The sequence below is a fragment of the Candoia aspera genome, chromosome 13 (genome assembly GCF_035149785.1).
Source record: "Candoia aspera isolate rCanAsp1 chromosome 13, rCanAsp1.hap2, whole genome shotgun sequence".
NCBI lineage: Eukaryota > Metazoa > Chordata > Lepidosauria > Squamata > Boidae > Candoia > Candoia aspera.
In genome coordinates, this window is record NC_086165.1 from 11,183,239 (window position 1) to 11,203,932 (window position 20,694).

The 20,694-nt window shown below is 38.7% G+C and overlaps 1 protein-coding gene and 1 pseudogene across 1 annotated transcript in view; both read left to right on the forward strand.

The window, feature by feature from the left end:
- Positions 1-20,694, forward strand: part of ADAMTSL3 (ADAMTS like 3) — a 205,551-nt gene that overhangs the window by 64,505 nt on the left and 120,352 nt on the right. The gene's annotated exons all lie outside the window — the stretch shown is intronic.
- Positions 4,391-4,500, forward strand: LOC134505043 (U2 spliceosomal RNA; annotated as a pseudogene).

Consider the following 20,694-nt stretch of genomic DNA (forward strand, 5'->3'; position numbering starts at 1 on the left):
GGACCTTCCTAGTTTGCTGCCAGACTCATGTGATGGACAGTTAAGATCTGAACCGACCCATCAGACTCAACAGTTCAGTTCCAAATGAAATCCCAAGCCAATTAAATCCCTCATGCTTTGGCACAACTCTCCATTTCGTTGACTTTGTTCAATGTCTGCCTTTGACTTTCATCTGTTTCCTTTTTCTATCATCTTTCTGTGCTTAGACCACCCTTTAGTGCAGAGTCTATGTCCTCCACTCCAGGGCTCTTCAGCTTACACAGGTGGACCCTAGATTGATATAGCTGCCCATCTCACATATAGTCAAGTCAAGTCAAAGTTTATTTCACTCAAAGACCAATATAGGGCAAAACAGTTAACCAGCTGTTTAAAAGTAAAAGAGGAGGAGGAGGAGGACCAGATATAAAACACAAGCTAAAGGAACAATACAGAATATTATTGTCACTATTACTACCAGTGTAAGCGATGTCTTTAGAACTAAGAAACAGAATGTTATTTGTCTAAAATTAAGACATGGAGCTAAAATTCTAAGATAGAAGTAGGTTAAAATAATAAAAAAAAATAAAGTGACATCTCTCTCTCTCTCTTTCTTGTGCTTGCTCACTCACTCTGGGTGGCTTATAACTTTAAATTGATAAAACATATAAAAAACATAAGACCCATAGCAGCCGAGAAATTATAAACAATACTCAACAGTCAACCAGGAGATGGGCTTCCTCACACGTCTGGGGCCCCAGGCTTGAGCACAGAGCCAAGTCTTTGGGGCCTTACAAAAGGCCAACAGGGATGGATCAAGCTGATTTCCAGAGGGATGATATTCCAGTGGTTCTTCTGGGCTCCACCAGACGATACTCCTTAGCAGATGGGACTTGGGGCATGCCCCTTCCGCCTGTCCAGATAGGAAAGGTAAAAACAACTGGGGAGAGACAGTCCTATAAGTAACCTGGCTTCAAGCCTTGAAAGGCTTTAAAGGTGACTACCAGCACCTTGATTTGCACCTGGAAGTATATTTATGAAGGAGGTGAGAAGATTTCTCAATGCTCCCCTTTTATGGCTGGGATGAAATCAGAGTTGTAAGAACCACCTTCCCAGCATTATTCCCTGCATCTTAGGAAAAGGGGCATGGTGCCAAATGCCTCACCTGGTTCAACACCCTGTTCCCATAATGGTCACCCAGAAGCTAATAGTAAGCCTGTAGGCAGAACTGAGTGCAGTACAGTAACACTCTCTTGAAAGTCCTGCTATCTGTTTGAAAAGCATCCTGAAGTCTGTAGAAGGGAAAAAATCATTGATGCTTGCTGTCATTTGTTCAGATATTGAGAGTACTTAGGAAACTTTGGTTGATTTCAGAAGGCTAAGCAGTGTCAAATCTGGTTAGTACTTGAATGGAACACCACTAGTGCTGTCTCTGGGATACAGTGGAAAGTTGTAAAAAATATTCTGGAAGTAGGCAGTGGCAATCCATGTCCATAGTGTTGTGAGCAAAGCTATAGAGAGAACTTGTCTCAAGGGAGACATTGTCCAACCCAGAGTTCTCCAAAGTGGTCAATATCAACCCCCAATGGCTGATGGGACTATCTGTTGTTGTTGTTCGTGGTACTATTAGTTAAGGTAGGATTTATTAAATTATTTTCATATAATAGATGTTTGAGGGTCAATGAACAATCTGAACCTTCATGAAGGGATCGATGAACTGAAGAGTTTGGGGACCCCTGGTCTAACCCATAAGGCCTAGCTATAGTTTACTGAACCCTGTTCCCCCACATGCACACATTTGGCTGGGTTGAGGTAACACAGTCAGCCATAAAGCTTCCTTTACAAACCACAACTGCTGTGCTCACATTCAGGCAAAATCAAACTGACCACATTGTGGGTTAGAGTGATGTGTGAATCAGGCCTTGGTTGTATTCAGAGGAGAGCTCTTGAAAATCAGTGGGACTTAAAACCTTTTCAAGATTCAACTCGTTTATTTCAATGTGTCAGGTTTGATTTAGTGAAAATATATGGTGTTATGTGAACTCTGCCAGTGACCTTATCCCTGAGAAACTTGGTGCCTCAGAAAATAAAATTAAACAAAAAATAAACATGATTTGCAGTGAAGAAAGAACTTGCAGCTCATCTTTACCCTTGGCTGCCCCAAACAGTTAGTTTCTCTGTAGCTTTCGGTTGTATCTTTTTATCTTTACAACACAACATTTGTTTCCTTTCTGCTATAATACTAAGTATGTTATCCAAAGCCATAATTTTCTCTCAGGACAGAATGGACGACTACTTCTACATTTGTAATCTGGTCATTCATCCCAGAGCTGGGATAGAAGCCCGTTAAAAATAATGCTGCTGCTGCTTACACATCTTTTCAAAGGCCTTGGTATCTTAAAAGACTTACTGTTAGCTGAAATGGGAGACAAGTAAAATATTAATGGGAACAACTTGAAGTCTGTTCTGCTGCAGCAATGCTCCATATGGACTCATGTCTGTACTCATAGTTCATTATATTCGGCTTTGGTCTGGCAGGACCATTTCTAAGCGTAGCTGTATAAAACCCTTTCAATGTAACCTTGTAGGTATACGCAAAGGGAAAATCTTGCAATTCCACATACCCATATATTATTTGATAGCTGGAAGAAAAAAAAGGACATGGATTTGCCCCCGAAGTGTCTCTGCAGCCCCGGTTTCATACTTGCACTCTAGTGGTTAGTGTAAGTAAAGGTAAAGGTTTCCCTTGACGTAAAGTCCAGTCGAGTCCGACTCTAGGGGGCGGTGCTCATCTCCGTTTCTAAGCCTTGGAGCCGGCGTTGTCATAGACACTTCCGGGTCATGTGGCCAGCATGACGACTCGGAACGCCGTTACCTTCCCGCCGAAGCGGTACCAATTAATCTACTCACATTTGCATGTTTTCGAACTGCTAGGTGAGCAGGAGCTGGGACGAGCAACGGGAGCTCACCCCGCCGCGCGGTTTCGAACCGCCGACCTTCCGATCGACAGCTCAGCGGTTTAACCCGCAGCGCCACCGCGTCCCTTTTAGTGGTTAGTGTACTACTAGATTTATTGAAGTACCATTATTTGTAGTGTATGCTTTTGTAATTATTAGTGCAGAACATTTACTGAGAAACATGTTTAAGTTCTTGGCTGCAAAGCTTGCTTTGTCCGTTTTGGACCAGTTTGTATTTGGTGCCAAAAAAATCCTGCCGCATGCATGCATCAATTATACACAATTACTAGAATTTATGCACATTAACCAACGTAGTCAGTTATACATAAAATATGCTGCATAATTGGAGGCTAAAATTCTAATAAATTGCTGTAGTTGAAATTTAACCTGTCTAAAAATTGATTTCCCTGTGTGGTATTTGAATATTTTGTCGGTTGGACGGCCCTGACCAAACCCAAAATATCTTCCTGCTTCTCCTGGATAATCTCAAGGACTATCCAATGTTTAGGTTGGCTGTTGGATAGCCTAAGATGTTATCTACACTTTGCTATAAGTAATAGGCAATGACTTGCCTTGAAACAACTCTTTGCCTTCGTATTTTTATTTTTGCTTCTGCCCTTCTATGTTGCTCAAGAAAAAGAGTTATTTTCCCCAAATATTAGTAGTCCTGGATAACTTATATACTGTTGTTTTTTCCCAACACTCAAGGTACTGCTTCCAAGTAATAAAATCATTCCAGATGACAGACCACCAACAGTGGACATGAGAAAAGCTATGAGACTAGTATGGTCATCTCTTTGGTCCTGTTTCTTAACTAAGAACTAGGACAGCCTCTCCCAGCCTGATGCCACCCAGCTGTGTGAGACCTCAGCTCCCATCATCCCTGATTCTTAGTCACTTTGGCTATGGGCGATAAAAGATCTGGAATGTACAAGGCTAAGAAGGGCTGAACAAATGTACATTTTATTTCTTTTTGAAAAGAAACAGCATCTTAGCCTAATGAGAAGTCACAAACATTTTCTCAGTGTGCTTGTCTTTTGCGTGGTTGCACAATGTGTGGCCTTCCAGATGTTACTGAGCCACCACAGTCAGCAGGGCCAGCCTGGATGGCCAGTGGTGAGGCTTGCTGAAAGCTGTGAATGAATAACTTTATTGATTAGTCAAATGACCATATCAGAAAGTTGGACATCCACTATAAGATATAAAATATAAAATATGATACCATAAAACAGCTAAAATACAGTAAAATTAGATAAAATATACTATGGTGAGATAAAATACAATAAAATACAGTAGGGTAAAATAGAGATAAAATTGTAAGATAAAAATGCAAGATATAATAAAACAAGTAATAAAATACAGAAACAATGTGAGTTTAAATAAATTCATCACCTTTACATGCCGTCCCAATGTGTTCTATAAATTGCATTCTCAGTTGGACAGCCCTAACTGTACTTCTCACTTCTCGGCCTTTTGGCTAAGATCAAGTGTAGTATCTGAAAGCTGTGGATCAGCAACATCTGGAGAGGTGCATATTAATGTCCCAGTGATAAGATGCTGACTTTTTGGCGTAATATATATTTGCTTCAATCCCAAATAGGAGATATTAGTTTAGAGTGAAATATTTTTTCAACTCTTCCATCATATAGGAAAAGGCTGGCAGGGTGGAGAAAGATCCTGTACCAAGACACAGAAACTTTGGAATGGTTGCTCGCTTTCCAAGTTTGGTCCTTCATATTAATTTCTTCCTATCTCAGTAGATAAGCAGTTTCCTGGCAGTTGACAGCTCTGATTATCTGTATGGGAAAGTTGGAAGGGGAGCACGCATTTAGTGGGGAAGGTGTACAGACTTCAGAGTTCTTCCCACACTTTTTAATGCATTACATCAAAACTGTATCACAGTACAGGCCAAGATGTGTTTCTCCTCTGGTTGTCTTTTCTCTGTCTTTCATTTTCTGATCCATCCTTCATTCCCTTGTCTCTTTTTTCTCAGGACTTTGTCCAATTTTTCAGTAATGAAATCAACTGACTAGGCTCTCATTACTTTATCTCCAACATCTTCTGCCCTTCACATCTGACCCATTTCTCCGTATGATATATCTCCTTAGTTCTTCAAAGTCAACTTTCTGCTTTGGGGAGAAGTTCCTCTTCATATCTGGCTTTCTACTGCTCTTTGATTCTTGTTCCTTATGTCTTTTAAACTTTTCTTCTCCTTTTTATGGCCTTGCTTTAGGAGGTCTATATCCTGAGTGGTTCCTATAGTATCCAACTCTTTACATATCTAGCATTCTGATGTGAATTTTTTTTTTCTGGTTTGAGGGGTGGAGGGTGGATCTGTATGTTCTACTAATTTATCTGTCATGGCACACATTTCCGTTTTTGTGCCTATTAGCTGCTGTAGAAGTCCCATATGTGGAATAAAGTATGCATCTTTTCATTGTGTTTACCTCTATGCTTCCAGCCTTACAAATAAATCCATTGTTTTAAAGCATGCTTTAATCACACATTACTTAAATATCTAATCTGGAGCAACTTGATGGTAGCTTTTTTTCTTCTAGAACATTAAAATACAATCTAAAGAGAAACTACTTCTTAGTTGTTCAAGCTTGCCATGTGCCTTTGATTTGGCCAACCTTCCTAATTAATATCCAGTGGGCTTTCAATACTGTATGGATGTAATTTAATGACCCACACAGTGAGTGGTATGAATAGTGGTTTGGAATAATGCCTTTATAATCATGTAAGAGGTCATTCCTTCAATCCCCCCCTCAAAGTGCTCTTGTTGAAGACAGTGGCAATCTTCAGCCTTAGGACAGAGTTTTGCTGTCATTGCATTCTTGATTTCAAATCCAGACATAACACTTTGCTACTGTGGCATTTATCGCTTGTAAGCCTTTGATAGGCCTTTTAACTGAGTCAGCGCTGCCATAATGCATGCTGTTTTTGTTTCTTGGATTTATGATAATGTAATTGTATGGCTTTTAATCCTATTTTGTGCTTCATTTTGCAATTATCTTATTACAGACATAATGAAAAGTGAAGAACAGCCCTTACTCATAAAATAAAGAAATATATTGTTGAATCCCGCTTGTCAGAATCAAATCTTAAGTTAGGCTAATGAACCCTTCAAATTATTGGATAGAATCAGTGTATTTTATATTTTGGGTCTGATGTGCCCATGCATACTATTATTGGATTATAGTGTCAGATGTGGCCTTACAAGTATGAATGAGGCAATGCAAATAGAAATATAATTTTTTAACAAATGAGGCATAATAGCTTTAAAAGTCAAGATACTAATTTTTCTTCTGTCCACATGCATTGTCTTCATTCCATCATTCCTCTTTTTTCCAATTCCTATGTTGCATTATGACTCAACACTTCTTGGTTAATTCAAATCCTTTTCAGTTCCATTCAAACTGGAAGTTTATGGTTACCATATTTGGAAACTAAGAACTTCAGGCTACGGTTGCCATCTTTTTCTGCTCCAGATCTGGTGACCAAAATTTCCTTTGGTTCCATAATGAGAAAATCTGGCTATTTAGTTCAGGAAGTCTACAGTTATGACTACAGAGAAGGTAGGAGGAACGTGTAGATGTGCTAACGTATATCCATATAAAAAGCCATATAGATATCAACCAAACTGGACAAGTGCATTTCAGCTGTCAGTCATTATATAAAATAACAAATCGTAAGAGACAAAGGGCAGTGACTGGGCTCTTCAACAAAGTAGTGTTATCCATATAGTGCAATCACTGTGTAATTAATAGAAGCAAAAACATGTTTTAACCAACCTAAGATCTGTTCTCCAAAAGCTTACAGACCAAAGGTCATACATATACAGTAGGATAGAAATTTTATAAACAAATACAATGTCAATAATAGTGGAAAGGAAAGGGATGGTTAATAATGAAAAACTCTGAGATTCCCAGTCTGAAATTTAATATTAGCATCAATTCTGTCCCTTCTGCAAAGACATCATGATGTCACATTCGGGTCTTTGTACTGCCTCATATCTTTGTAAGCCTTTCAGTTTAGTTAGCCTGAGCAACAGAGACTGAATGAAAAGTACCCAGCAACTTTGTGGATAAAAAAAAAGTCTGAAAGTCTAGCATTCCAGTTATTACATTCTACTGGCAATTAGACAGTACATTTTTATTGCTTTTGGCTTTATTTGATCTGATTTTGTGTGAAAGAAAAAATCTACCAACAGTCCAATGTAAAATGTTTAACAGCAGAGAATATTAGTGTATTTACAGATCTATTCTTGTTAAATTTAAGCATATCGTGGTGTTCATCTGAGTTTACTTCTAAGTAGGTTTGTGTAAGATTGCAACTTACACCTGTGATATTATGTACAATAAGTGTTTAGGACGGTGGGACTGATTTCAAATTGAATATGCATAGGCAAACTGCAAATGTTTCATTTTAAGTTGACATCAGTGGACAAGATCCAGCTTATATTAAGCATTTAAAAGTACTATTCATTTTAATGCTTATTTTTGTTGATGATTTATACCCTGTCTTTGAACCAAAAAGAACAAAGCAGCTTAGAAAAGATGCATGTGTAGGATTTTGTTAGTCAATGGGAGAGAGTGCTGCTTTTCAAGTTTGTATTTTTTTTTGCCTGGTTCTTAATCTAGAGTATGTAAATATAAATGGAAGTAATTTTTTAAATGGCTCTTACTCTGCTCTGTTTTTGTTTTTGTTTTAAAAATCTGCTTATTTGCTTTACACTACGACAGAAATGTTAAAAACGATACCAACAGATGAATAGAAGAGATTGGTTCTTTAATCAGCTGCAATGTGTTTTTGATTTGTTGGCTGTGGTGGTGGAGTACGAGGGCCAGAAAACTTTGTGCTTCTAAGTCAGTCTTATGTCATAGGCACTATAACATAAATCAAGCCCTGGTGTATTTGCTTGAAAATCAGAGTTATTTTTATTTTTTAGTAACTTTATGTGTGAGGTGAGCTTGGCTGGGTTTCTGTTAACCACTTGTGGGCAGTGTGACTCGCCCACACTCTGGTGATGGAAGCAACAGAAATGCTTTGAAGGCCCCTGAATGACTTGGCGGAGGAGGTGAAGCACTGATATTGGTGATGACTGGTTCTTCTTGCACACTTAGCTAAAGAGAGGACCAATTTATAGTGTTAAGTGTGCAGGTAGAACCTGCCATCACCAACATGAAATGCTTCACTGGCAGCAGGCAGATCTATTCCGAATCTGGGCTTCTGTAACCACATACAAATTGGAGACTGACATGGAGGAGGAGGACTGTGCCTCACAACAGGAGCATCAACAGGAGCATCATGCTGTGAATTTGAGAGACATGCTCCAACAGTGGGCTGAATCAGGACTCTTCTTGGAGGAAGGTGTTATGGTTTTTAAGGGGTGAAATTCTGCTCTTAAACCTGTCCCAAACTCTAAAAAATGCAACATAAAAAATAAATGGGACCAGAAAAGGATGTCAAGTCAATAATAATACATGTGATTTTTTTAAAAAAAAATCTGTCTACTTTACTATTAGTAAAGTGTGAATTCTGCAACTACATTTTCAAGCTTAGGAACAGCACAAATTATTTTAGGATCTTTATCCATAAAAAGAAACCTCGTAAAATTCTTTTGTTTATCCAGGAAATGGGCTAAAAAGAGGTGTTGGTGGCTCATTATGTATAATTCAGGAGAAAAAACATGAGACTTTGATTGAGTACTACTGTCTTTTCAAGGGTAAAGCCTTTCAGCATAGGGGATTTTTCTGGAATTTACCCTGCACTGCTGCAAAAGGGATATTGATGGGCTACCTGTATTCCCCCAGGCTGCACCTTTTGCACCTACTTCAACAGAAATGCATAGTCTTGATTACTGGAAATGAAGTTTTGAGATTATTGGAGAGGAAGGTCAAGTTGCTTGTATGGCTTTTTTTTTTTTTGGCATAGCTCGGTTGTTTTTCTTTGTATTCTTTGAACTGGTGGTTGGATGGTCATCTGTATGCCCAAGGAACCCTGTTTGTAGAAATGCTGAAAAAAAATAGAGGATTGGATGGGGGCCAATAAACTGAAGCTCAGCCCCAAGAAGATCGATGGGTAGTTTGGCTGACCTCAGGAGTAATGGTCAACCTGTACGAGACTGGGTTGCAATTTCACTTAAAGCATTAGACCTTGAGCAGCTGATGGGTTCAGCTTTGTTTCTGGAAGATTAGGCAGGACATGTAGTGTTCCATATCTTTTACTCATTGTGACCAGTGCCACCAACCCTTCCTGGGCAGAAAAACTCTGGCTGGCTATTTCAGAAGTCCTTCACGCTTGGTGCAGCAGTTGTCTTTGCCGTGCTTAACCACAACTTTTCTTGCCGATGCATCAAGGGTGAAGGGCAGATGCACATTCCAGAATAACCCAAGTTTGTGTGCCAAGGGAGTCCTGATGGAGCAGAGAACCCCAGTAGGTGTCCATTACATGTTTGAAATGTGCATCTGCTCCCAGTAGGGGACATGATTTTTTGGGAGGAAGCACTATTGTACAGTAACCACAGTAAATGCAATTACTGAATAAAGTGTGAAAGCAGCTTTAAGTGTCTTCTCATTTCAGATAATACTAAGAACCTTGTCAGTTTTGATCATTTTTCCTCCATAGTTAGTGGAATTAAAAAAAAACCCTTTGTGTAAAAGTAAGGCTTCTGATGTTACAATTTGTTTTGGCTCTAAAGAGAGATCTTAGTATAGCAGATCCTCTATAAAATTCATCATCTAATTTTTCTGAAATAATCTCAACGCTGCAAGGAGTTGATTTTTTTTTTTTTTGGCTAACAAAGGAATGTCGGTGGCCATAGAGAAAAAAATTCTTTACCCTTGTATTGATTCCATAATTACATTTTCTGTCTTGAGTCTGGAGAATAATATATGGCACATGTTATATACCACATCAGCCTTTCAGTGGAGACAAAGATATAAAATTAAATAGGGCTTCTTCCATTCATCCCTTGTTGGGAATATAGTTGAATCAGTAAGTTGATTTTACACGGCGTTCTTTTGTAATGTTGTAGAAATTTAGTTAAACAGGTGTAAGAAGCTGTGAATTAAGAGTGGCCTGAATGGCTTTATTACTGAAATTGGTGGAATGGAAAAAGAGCTTAACGGTTGGTAACAATAACCTGCTGGTTGGAATCCAGGAAGGACTTGTAAAATATTGAGTGCCAGAATCAGAGTGAACTAATATTACATAGATGGTACCAGCACATTAAGGAAACTGTAAAGAGTAAATATGGGGGAAATGGTTGCTGTTGAGCAAGTCCCGGTGGTATCAAGGGAAAAGTAACACTGTTTGCTTATTGGCAAAGTATAGCATATATAGGCAGTGAATATGGGGGGACACTACTATAATGCCAACATTGTCTAGATTCATTCACATGGATCTGCGTGTATACACATTCTTCTAGGAAAGTGGTCATCAAGTACAGGTGTATCATGCATGATGACCTCCATTTGATGGCTACCTCTAGCACCATAGTTAGTAAGTACCAAACCTAACCCTTACCACATAGGAAGGTGAATAAGGCAAAGCTTTTTGTGTAACCAGGAGCAGAATCCCCTAGTTTACTCCAGAGTGAAAAATGAACAAAGCTGTATAAAAGTCTTGAGGCCTACCTTGACCACTTCTGGTATGCTGTGTGGCACAACTACTGTAATCTCCACCCAGAATGGGAATTACTAGGGTTAAGTTTCAAAGTAGCTGGAGAGGGGGTACCACATTGGGGAGGGTTCATAATGAGGCTTATATGCTGTGGGCACTGGTTTCCCTTGCAGTTCTACCCTTAGCCAGAATGGGGCAGCGTTGGCATGCAAGTAGAATTTCAAGCTGCCAGATATCCCCCAGTTTCCCAGGTAAGGATTCCTTGTGTGTTTAAGAGCATATGTATGTGTGTATGGAACTCTAGAATGGTTCAAGCAGGGTTCTGGGGCAAATGCTTAGAAACCTGGACGACACGTGAAAATATTACAGAAGGAATTTCAGAAGCACACCTTCACAAGGGCATTTGAAAAAATAAAATATTGAAAGAGATTTAATTAATTAATTTAATTGATGGACTGGCACAACAATCCAAGAATGTGAAAGTCCTTCAGCTTTGGAATCTGATTAGATTCTTAGGGCATCATTTAAAGTGACAGTGTCAGTCTCATAGTAAATGACCCCAATATTGCATTAATATAGCATTGGATTTCTTACAACAAATTATTAAGCTAAAATCACCTTTTTCTCTATAGCTTTCTAATTTGATTTGCTTTTTGCTGCAGGCAAGCACACGTTAAGGTCATTCCATGTTTAAGGAGGCCATATGGAGTTTAGAAAATTGAAAACATTTGAAACATCTTTTTCTTTAAGGGAGAACTCATCTGTTAGAGTTGCTTTCTTCACTCTTGAGACTAAAACATATCTCTCTTAAATTATATTCAGTTAAGTTGAATACTTCATACCTGTCACATGCTTAAATTAGAAAAAGGCCTTTAAACATTTATTCTGTAATGTGAATGGCTCATCCTGGATAGCCATAAGTGAAGCAAGAATCCTGATTCTGTGGGATTTGTAGAACTTTAGCTACTACTGCATGATCTGTATGTTATCATTGTTAGGGCAAATAAAGAACAAAACTAGGAATTTGTTTAGAAACATATTGCAAGCTACAAGACTTGAGATTATTTGCAGATTCAAGTTTCATATTATGCTTCCATTGTATTTGAGTCCATGGGCAGCTGATGCCTTCTGAAATGCCTTTCCCAAAACAATTGTGCCAAATCTCTTCCCAGTTCCACCTCATCTGCCATGTTCTGGCCAACCTAACCCCAACTTGGTTCATAAAAGACCTTCCTGTTAATGAGTGTAGGGTTTTTTAAAAAAAATATTTTGTTTTTAAAAAAGGATTTTGCCATATAGCTCTGAGAATTAAGTGACTGGAACAACAGCAGTGGAATTACAGCTCTTATGCCCTGTTAGTAAACATCCTGAAGGCACATGGCAAGTAAGCTGCTTAGGTACCAGAGCTTCCCATAGGGCAGAGCAATAAATCTCTCTCTTGAAACTTAACCAGCATTCAGGAACTAATAGTGGAAAGTAAAGGGTAAACCTTATATAGGTAAGTTGCTTTGGCTTCAGATACCTTAATAATGGAGATCTGTTAATGAAGATCAGCTATTGCAGAATCTAGCCATCCAGCCCACTATCTAGACCTGCCCCAGGGTTTAATTCATACATGGCTTTCTCCTGCCTTTAGATGGTCATGGACGTCTTCCTGCTTGTTTCTCAACTTAGGATATGGTGGGCACCTGAACAGCAGTTTGAAAATGGTTCTGTCAGGTCTCAGGTGCTTTGCTTCTGGCCACATCAGTTTCCTTCCTCACTAGAGAGTCATAAACGTAGTCAGCTTAAGTGGGAAGCTCTCTTCCACTTACCCCAAACCGTTGACCTGTCTTGCCAAGTATTGCCAACACTGATTGGCAGCAGCTCTCCAAAATTTCAGGCAGGAATTTTTCCAGCCCTATCACACTGAAGATGGAAACTTCTCAGTATAGAACCGTGTACTCCAATCTGATCACCAAGCACCAACAGGACCCTCTCCCAGTTACCTTCATTCAATTTATCTTAATGCTAATTGTCCTCCTTTTATCCAGAACAAAGAGAAAGAGGGATCCCCACCATTTTCTCACTTGCTGCCAAGCCAGTGAATCCCATTTTTCCTTGTGTTAGAAGAGGATGGAGTTGAGCAGAGAAGTTACAAAGGGTATCTGCTTCTGATCAGCAAAATGGAGACAGGTGGTGGATATCAAGGCATTTTGTAGCCACTGATTGGAAGCAACTTCTCTCCTTGCCTAAATAAAATTATACTATCTCTACATATCTATTCCATCAACATGTGGAAGCTAGAGAGGACAAGGGTCCATCTTGTTTTGCCATTGTCCTCTCATGTCTTTTGTACTGTTTTTTCCCCAAGATGTGAAGCTTTTTAATCTTCTGTCCTAGTCTCTCCATGCCAATTCTCCATCTCTGAATGTACCCCCTCAAATTGTAATGTTAACTCTGTTGAAAAACAACTGAAAAAAACAGGAGTAAAAAAATCAGTGCACTCTGACTTTTATTGTACTTTCTATGTCATGTTTACTCTGACAAAGCATGTGTGGAAAGAAAACTGATGCTAAGTTTTGGCTGGTTTGGGGAACTTTGCAGGGTAGATCTTGAAGCTGTCAGGAGCTTTGTAGGTTGAAGAGCTATATAGCGTTTTCCAGTAAAATAGTGGGATGATTTTTGGGTTGATATCAAATGCAATCAGTGTTGTGATGGATTATTTTATAATGGAATTCATATATTTTGAGAGAGTAAATTTTAGTTATTCCAAGTTGGGTTCACTGGAGCGGCTAACACCACGCTTGTGAAATGCCCAAGAATGTGTAGAAGCTGATTGTTAAGTTAGAGAGATCCACTGTCTGGTCCAAAAGTTTGGTTTCTTAATGCTGATGTGATCTAATGATGCTTCATTTATTTTCTATTTCTCATATATAACTTTTTGGCTATGATACTGTCACAGAGGTCTAGCCTGCAGCTGCATATTATGTGTACTTATTTGAGAATAAGCTCTGTTGAAAATCATGGAACAACTTCTGAGTAAACACATACTGTAGAAAGTTGCATTGCCTTATTAAGCTTTCCAATATAATAATAATTTTATTGTGCTGGTTGGACTGCTGCTGAATGTAGGTGTGATCTGGCATTCATTCATTTCTTAAATGAAATGAAATGTGCTGCGTTTACCACTGTAAATTTCCAAATGTGTTCATAGGCAGAACATACCACTTCATATTATTGGACTGAGAGAACTGTAGTTCAGTGATAGATTATATTTTTTGTGCATGTTAGGTACAAGATTTGATTTCTGAAAAAAAAAAGCATAAATTAACAGTGGGAGAGAGCTTTTTCTAAGAGTTTGGAAATTGCCACTAGTCAGAGTAGACAATGCTAAACTGGATGAATAAAAAGGAGAACTTAATAATGTGGCTTCCTATGATCCTAAATAGTGGCTGTCCTAAGTCTACTTTTGTTGCATTGCATTCTTGGCATAGAAATTGAATTCTGATTTAAACTTAGGTGGGCCCTTGAGACAGACTGGGGCCTCATAGACAAAAGGTTCCCCAATGACTAGAGCAATTACCTAAGCATTTCCCTTCTTTCTGAACTTCAGAATAGATGTGCTACTCCAAAGAGAAGATGCCAATGGGTCCTTTTTGTTTTTTTAAGTAGAAGTGAAGGATGAGGATGAGGATGATATAGGGAAGACCGGAGAGTGTTAAGTTTGAAGGGAGTATGGGTGAAACCAACCAAGATGTATCTTTCTGGAGAACGGAGTGAAGCCTTGGTGAAGTAGGAGATGATTTGTAGGATGACCATTTTTCAGCACATAGGTATCTCTTAGAATGAAGAAAGAAATTCCATTGACTGTAGCACTGAGAGAATAATAAGCAACTGTGTGTTATGATTAAGACTCCATTAAAGCCTTTTTTTGCTGCCTCTTTGCTGGAACTTGCTGACATTTGAGGTTATTCATCACCTTACATGATTGGATGCACTGGGCCTCCTTTTTTCCATGAAACACAGTAGAAGGCTGTGAAAGCTGCCAACGAAACACGGGAGCAAGTCGATCTCTGCCAAACAGATAGCTCTAGTTGTGTCTCTCCAGTTAACAGTAAGGCAGCTAAAAATACAAGCTGAAAGCTGTAGAACTGTTTTTAAAGCTCCAGAAAGTATCAAAAATGCCCATGTGGTGTTTACTTAATTTGAAAAATCTATGCCTAAGTTGATGGATACCAACTTGTAGTGAGGAGAGCAAATGAAGAACGAGGCTTCCTGTGTTATGATTTAATTAAAAATGAACTTACATTTTCTTGACAACATCGTCCGTAGTTTTAAAAAGAAGTATTGAGTGCGGGTGTACATTTTCTGTATTTCTTACTGTTCCGAGGGGGGAAAAAGACACCATTAGTTCTGACATCTGTTTTTAACACGTTCCCTCACATTTTTGGATGGCTGCCTGGTCCGAGGCGAAAAGTGACGAAGAGATCATGCAAAGATGGCCTAGGGGTCTGTTCCCAGCTGGTACGACATCTGGAATGTTGTATATTGTGGATAAATTCAGAGTTATAGCTTAATGTGATTGGTATTTAAGCGGTAGGACTACAACAGGAGAAAAGATGGGAACTGACAATTGGTTTGCGCATTCAGCTATGACGAAGTGTCCAAACTATCATTTGCCGAGTCGTTCCCTACTGTGTGGCTGTGTGCATCTGTATGTTACATCGCTTACTGATTTGGAGTTTTACATAGCAGACAGTGAAGTCATATTTGTCATAGGTACAATGTTGTACCTTTCTTGGAAGCTTTGGCACATGTCTTCTCTGTCTGCATGAGTGTGCATGTCTCTTACTCTCTCTGCCTCTTTCCCACCCTACTTTTGATTTCTTTGAAGGGATCTGTGTTGTTATTCTTTAAAGAAATAATTAAAAAGTTATTGTAGTTATTTTTCTGTGTTCCCTTTATCATTTTTCTTTCCCCTTTTTTTCTTTGACGTTCTTTCAGCTGGTTACTAAAACAAACAGTTATCTATTATCCAATGACATGTTCTGCTTATACGTTATTGTGTATTTTTATAATATTTAAATAACTCAGCGGTACGATGTTTAAATGTGAATATTCAGAAAGTTTTTTCCATCTCTTCTGAAACATTACCCCAGATTCTCACTGTTGCTCTTCCTTCAATGGTATCAGTTTAGAATTTTACCTCTTTGGCAATTTTCCACTGACATCTAAATTAAATTTTACCACACTGTAGTCACTGTTTCCAGTTGGTTCAGCAGTATTTGCCTCTTGCACTTGGCTCAGAGCTCAGTTTGTTTGTTTATTTATTTATTTCACAATATTTATAGCCCTTCCCATTCCTCACAGACTCTGGATGGGGTACGGCAAGGTCAAAGGCAAAATGCAGAAACCCAGTGCAAAGAATTTAAACAGATTTATCAATAATGAAATAAACATCATAAGCACCCAGTAAATTAAATTAAGGAATTAAGAGCCAAATGCATACGGGAACAAAATGGCTTTCTACATAATTTTTAAATTATTTTTTTTATTTGAAGGACCGCCTCTCCCCAGTTACATCTACTTGGCCCACCAGAGCAGGGAGGCAGGGTATGTTGTGGGTCCCATCTGTGAGGGAAATACATCTAATGGGACCACAAAAAAGGGCCTTCTCTGTGGTGGCTCCCTCCCTATGGAATATCATTCCCCCGGAGATAAGATTGGCACTTATCTTGATACTTTTTCAGAAGGCCCTGAAGATGTGGTTCTGTCAGTGGGCCTGGGGACCCCAGGTTAAGATGGAGCTGATCAAGTGGCTGATTCGATTGTGTTTGTAGCTGCTGTGGGGGGTGGGGGGTTGATAGGTTCCTGTATTGTGGGTTTTAATTCTGTATGCCACCTGGAGTCACTGTGTGTGAATTGGGCGGCCATATAAATTTGTTTAATAAATATATAAATTCCAACAGGCTGGGTCCATCTATACCTCTGGGGGAAGAATATTCCATAAAGTGGGGACCACCACTGAGAAGGTCTGTTTATCTCCTGTTTAGGATTAAGTCCGATGTAATTTCTCTTCTGGTGCATTTCATGACCACCTGTTCTAGGTTGAAATGGATGAATGTGTCAGGTAACATTCACCAGCGTTCAGTTTTTAAACTCTCAAGCTCTTGGTATCCTGTTTGTGAAGAAACAAGAAACATCTTGTATTCCCCTCCTCCCTCAAAAAGGGAATGAAATTCCCACCATTTCTTCTGGCTGTATTCAGTAAATACTGTACATATTTTCTCAGCATGAGCAACTTCAGGTATTATTCTGTGGAATTTATACTGTTCACAGGATTTATCCATTTCTCCGTTTCCTTTTTTTTCCCCCCATTTGGTAGGACAACTTTTGGTTTGATGCTTTTTTTTTTTTCCTTGTGATTGTACCCAGTTTGGGGAAGATGCTGGTATTCATAAAACAAAGAATGGTAGTTGATGTGAGTTCTGTGTAAGGATGGCTGGATGGAACAGTTTAATTTCTGGGTCTGTGTTAAATGCAAATGAGATTATTTTATATTTATTCTTTGTAATTTCCATATCAGTGTGTGAATTTAAAAATATAATGCATGAAAATATGAAGCATTTTTAATGTTCTCAGAATAAATGATGTAAGGCATTTACTTAGCTTGCAAATATGCTTATCCCAGATGAATAGCAGGGTCAAAGTGTAAGGATTTTTCAAGTAGAGAAGAATGTTTAAGAGCATTAAACCAAAACAATTATTTCCACTGTTTCTTCTAACTGCATACATTTTGTAGCCTTTTGTTCAAGCCTTTTGTACAAATTTATTAATGCTGTATCCTTTCGTGGCCATGTACCAGCAGCTCAAGTTACCCAATTAAAACAGTTTCCTTTCTTTGCCAGCAAGATGTTTTCTTGAAATGACTTTCACTTCTTGGGTACTTTAAGTGAGAGCTTTAGAAATAACAACACGTCTGTGTAAACGAAAACATTATTTTAAGGAACAACATTAGGTCAACTGACTACCAGACTGTTATATACAGAATTCTTGGAAGTGAGTGACGTATTCACAGACTGCATTTATATAGCTTTAGAAAGTATAAACTTAGACATGCCAGATCCAGTTGAAAAGAAGCAATGGTAGATGAGTAAAGGAATTCTTTTGCCCTTGTTTTATAAATTGCAAGTCAGAAAGTGGAGATTGCCAATCATATGGAACCTTGAACAAAGAATCCAAATGGTTTTTACCCTCCACGGTGGTAATTAAAAGTCAGTACTGGATAACGTTATGCTCCTGTTGAATTTCATAGATTGTAGCCTGCTCTAACTGGCATCTACCTAACAGGGCCAAGAGAGTCCCCATTTCTTTTCTGACCCATTTGCCATTTAGCTCCATGGAAATCCAACTCAGCCACATGTATCTGTATGGTATTTAGTTTGCGGGCATTACATTAAAACATATAAAGGGGTTGTTCATTTTCCTTTTTGGCAACTGATAATACTTGGAGGAGTGGCTTCAGATTCAAAATGAAGGATGTGCTTGAATCTCAGCTGGAATTTAATCACTGTGTTGTAACAGCTGTAGAACTCACCAGAGAGATCCTGTGGTTAGAGTCAACACCTTATCTGTAAAAGCCCATTTAGCACAAGAACGTAAAATCAGTTTTACCACAGATACAAAATACCACTGCTGGAAGCATAGCACCAATGCCATATTCAATCCTTTAAGGTAAGCTCAGGAGGAGGAGAATATCACATGTGGAATTACAGAGCTTAACTTTCTCTGAAAATTTAAATCATTACTGGCTACTTCTATTTGCACACACATTTGGGCATATAACGGAGCAGATAGTCTTGATTTACAGGTTCACTTGATTAAAGCTGTCTGGTGGGGTAACCTTCCCCACCTATCATCTTCAAAATGCACCAGAAAAACATCACTGAGGAAGATCAGTTTGCAAGACCACAGTACCTGTTTCCTTGTGTTGCATGGAGGAATGTAAATGTAAATGGACAAATTTGGTTTTTAAAAGTGCATTCCTATTGGATATTGCTGCTGCTTCTTCCTCATTTCAAGACCAATCTTGGCCATCTTTGTCTACATATCATCCCATGTTAGGTTTAAATGTTGCAGTGATGGCTGTCAACATGAAGTAGACTTTCTTCTTATTTTAAACAAAGGACTTTACCCAATAATTAGAATTTTTAATACTTGAACTCATTGCCCATCGAACGTGAACTTTCTGCTTTTCTGGTGTTGCTTTTAATCTTAGTATCCAAGTAGCCTAAAGATGGAATCTGTTCTTGAAGTCTAGCCACCGGGATAAAATAGGTAATTTCCTTGGAGGGATAGTGTGGCAAAAACATAAAGAGATGAAATAATATTTATTAGTGAGAATTTGAAAAAGACAAGACAAAATCCAGAGTGTGTCTGACATTAGTAGAAGGTCTCTGCTGTCTTGAAGATGAAATCATTTGAAATTTCACTGTATATATTAAAACTGAACAATAATAACCATTAAAGCTCTATTCAGATAAGGGTTTGCCAATCCTAAAATAGATGGCTGGAACTTTGGCTTGTTAGTGCATTTTTCTTTTCCCTCTGTGATGTTAGTCAAGAAATATGCATCTTGTAGATGCATATAAGCACGCACAGCCAGACCGGTAAGGCAGTTGTGCATACAGTCCTTCACTGCTTGCCCACTCACTCACTTTTGGTTCCAATGATACTCTAAAAGAATCATCTTAAGAACTGGGGAGGGAGAATAGCCTAAATTTGAAAGTTTAGATTCTGCAGCCTTGATCCATGTGGATTGGAAATTGTCCTGGAGAATTAATGGTGCTAGGCCTTGAGGGCAGAAGTTAAGCTTTAACCAAAGGTTTCTGGAAGCTAGACACACTCTTGACTCAACTTTTATCATACCTGTATGCAGTCATAAATGTGCTTTAGAAACACAACGAGGTATCACTTCTTGGCCTTTTGGCTCAGATGAAGTGTAGTATCTCTAAAAGAATCAGAAGAGAGGTGAAACAGAATGCCGTTTTGAAGTTTCTCATTAAGGAACCAGTTACAAATATAATTAAATGGTATTAAACTAGATAGATTTTTCTGCAGATTTTCCCTTGAAATCCTATCCAGAATTGGCAAGGGAGAGGCATTATGGCTTCTGGAAGGTATCCATCTGGTGCCCTATCATTTGTTATACGTGGCAACAGCAGGCAGAGCGTAAAAGGGATTGTAGGATCTTAGGATGAGGTGTGGGAGTTGTGGTGTTTTGAGGACAGGACTTTGGACCAGCCTTCCACCACCACCACATTTCTGAAATAGGTGAGGTAACATATATTACCATCTTTAAAAGAGGGAGGAAGGAAAGGATAAAACCATTATACCCGTAATTTATAACTGCTTCGTAGCATCATTCCAAGAAATGTGCAAGAAATTGAAAAAATAAATTTCTGGATTGTAAACATGGTTTTTGAACTGGCCATATTTTGAAAATCACAGTTCCCAGGGTCCAGATGGGTATTTATTTATTTACATACCACTCAACTCCCAATGACTCTCAGGTTTGCACTTAGTGGACTTACGTGATTTTTATTCATCAAGGATTTCCCAGGGATGGGTGGGGGGAGAGTTGACTTCAGTAGTGTAGATAGAAATGTATGTATTAATTTGCTATACAGATGTAGCCCCCCCCCCGACAGATTTTTATTTTAGGATTTGAAATAAGGAATCAGAAATGAGCTTCTCAAAAGTGCCCTAGTAACTTTAGAGGTGGCTATTTTAGAATCAAAAGCAGGATGTGGCAGGGCAGTATTAATAACATTAAAAGCTTATTGATGTTTCACCAGGGTTAGAATCAAGCAATTCACAGGCAGGAACATACGGGGTGATTAGAAAGAAAAGACATCTTTCCCCTTTAAAAACAATTAAGCTGTCATAAAGCAATAACCAATGGCATTACAATTAGGGGCTAAAACATTGTGGATTTGGCATTTCCTTTTCTAAAATGTTGGCTAAAGGAGATTACATTTTTCTGAAGGCCACATTACACATGATGTGCCCTCCTCTCTGTCTCTTAATTTTTAAAAAGAGAAACAGCAACTCCAGGCAAAAATCAGAGGGTCGAATTGTTGCTTGGTGTAGA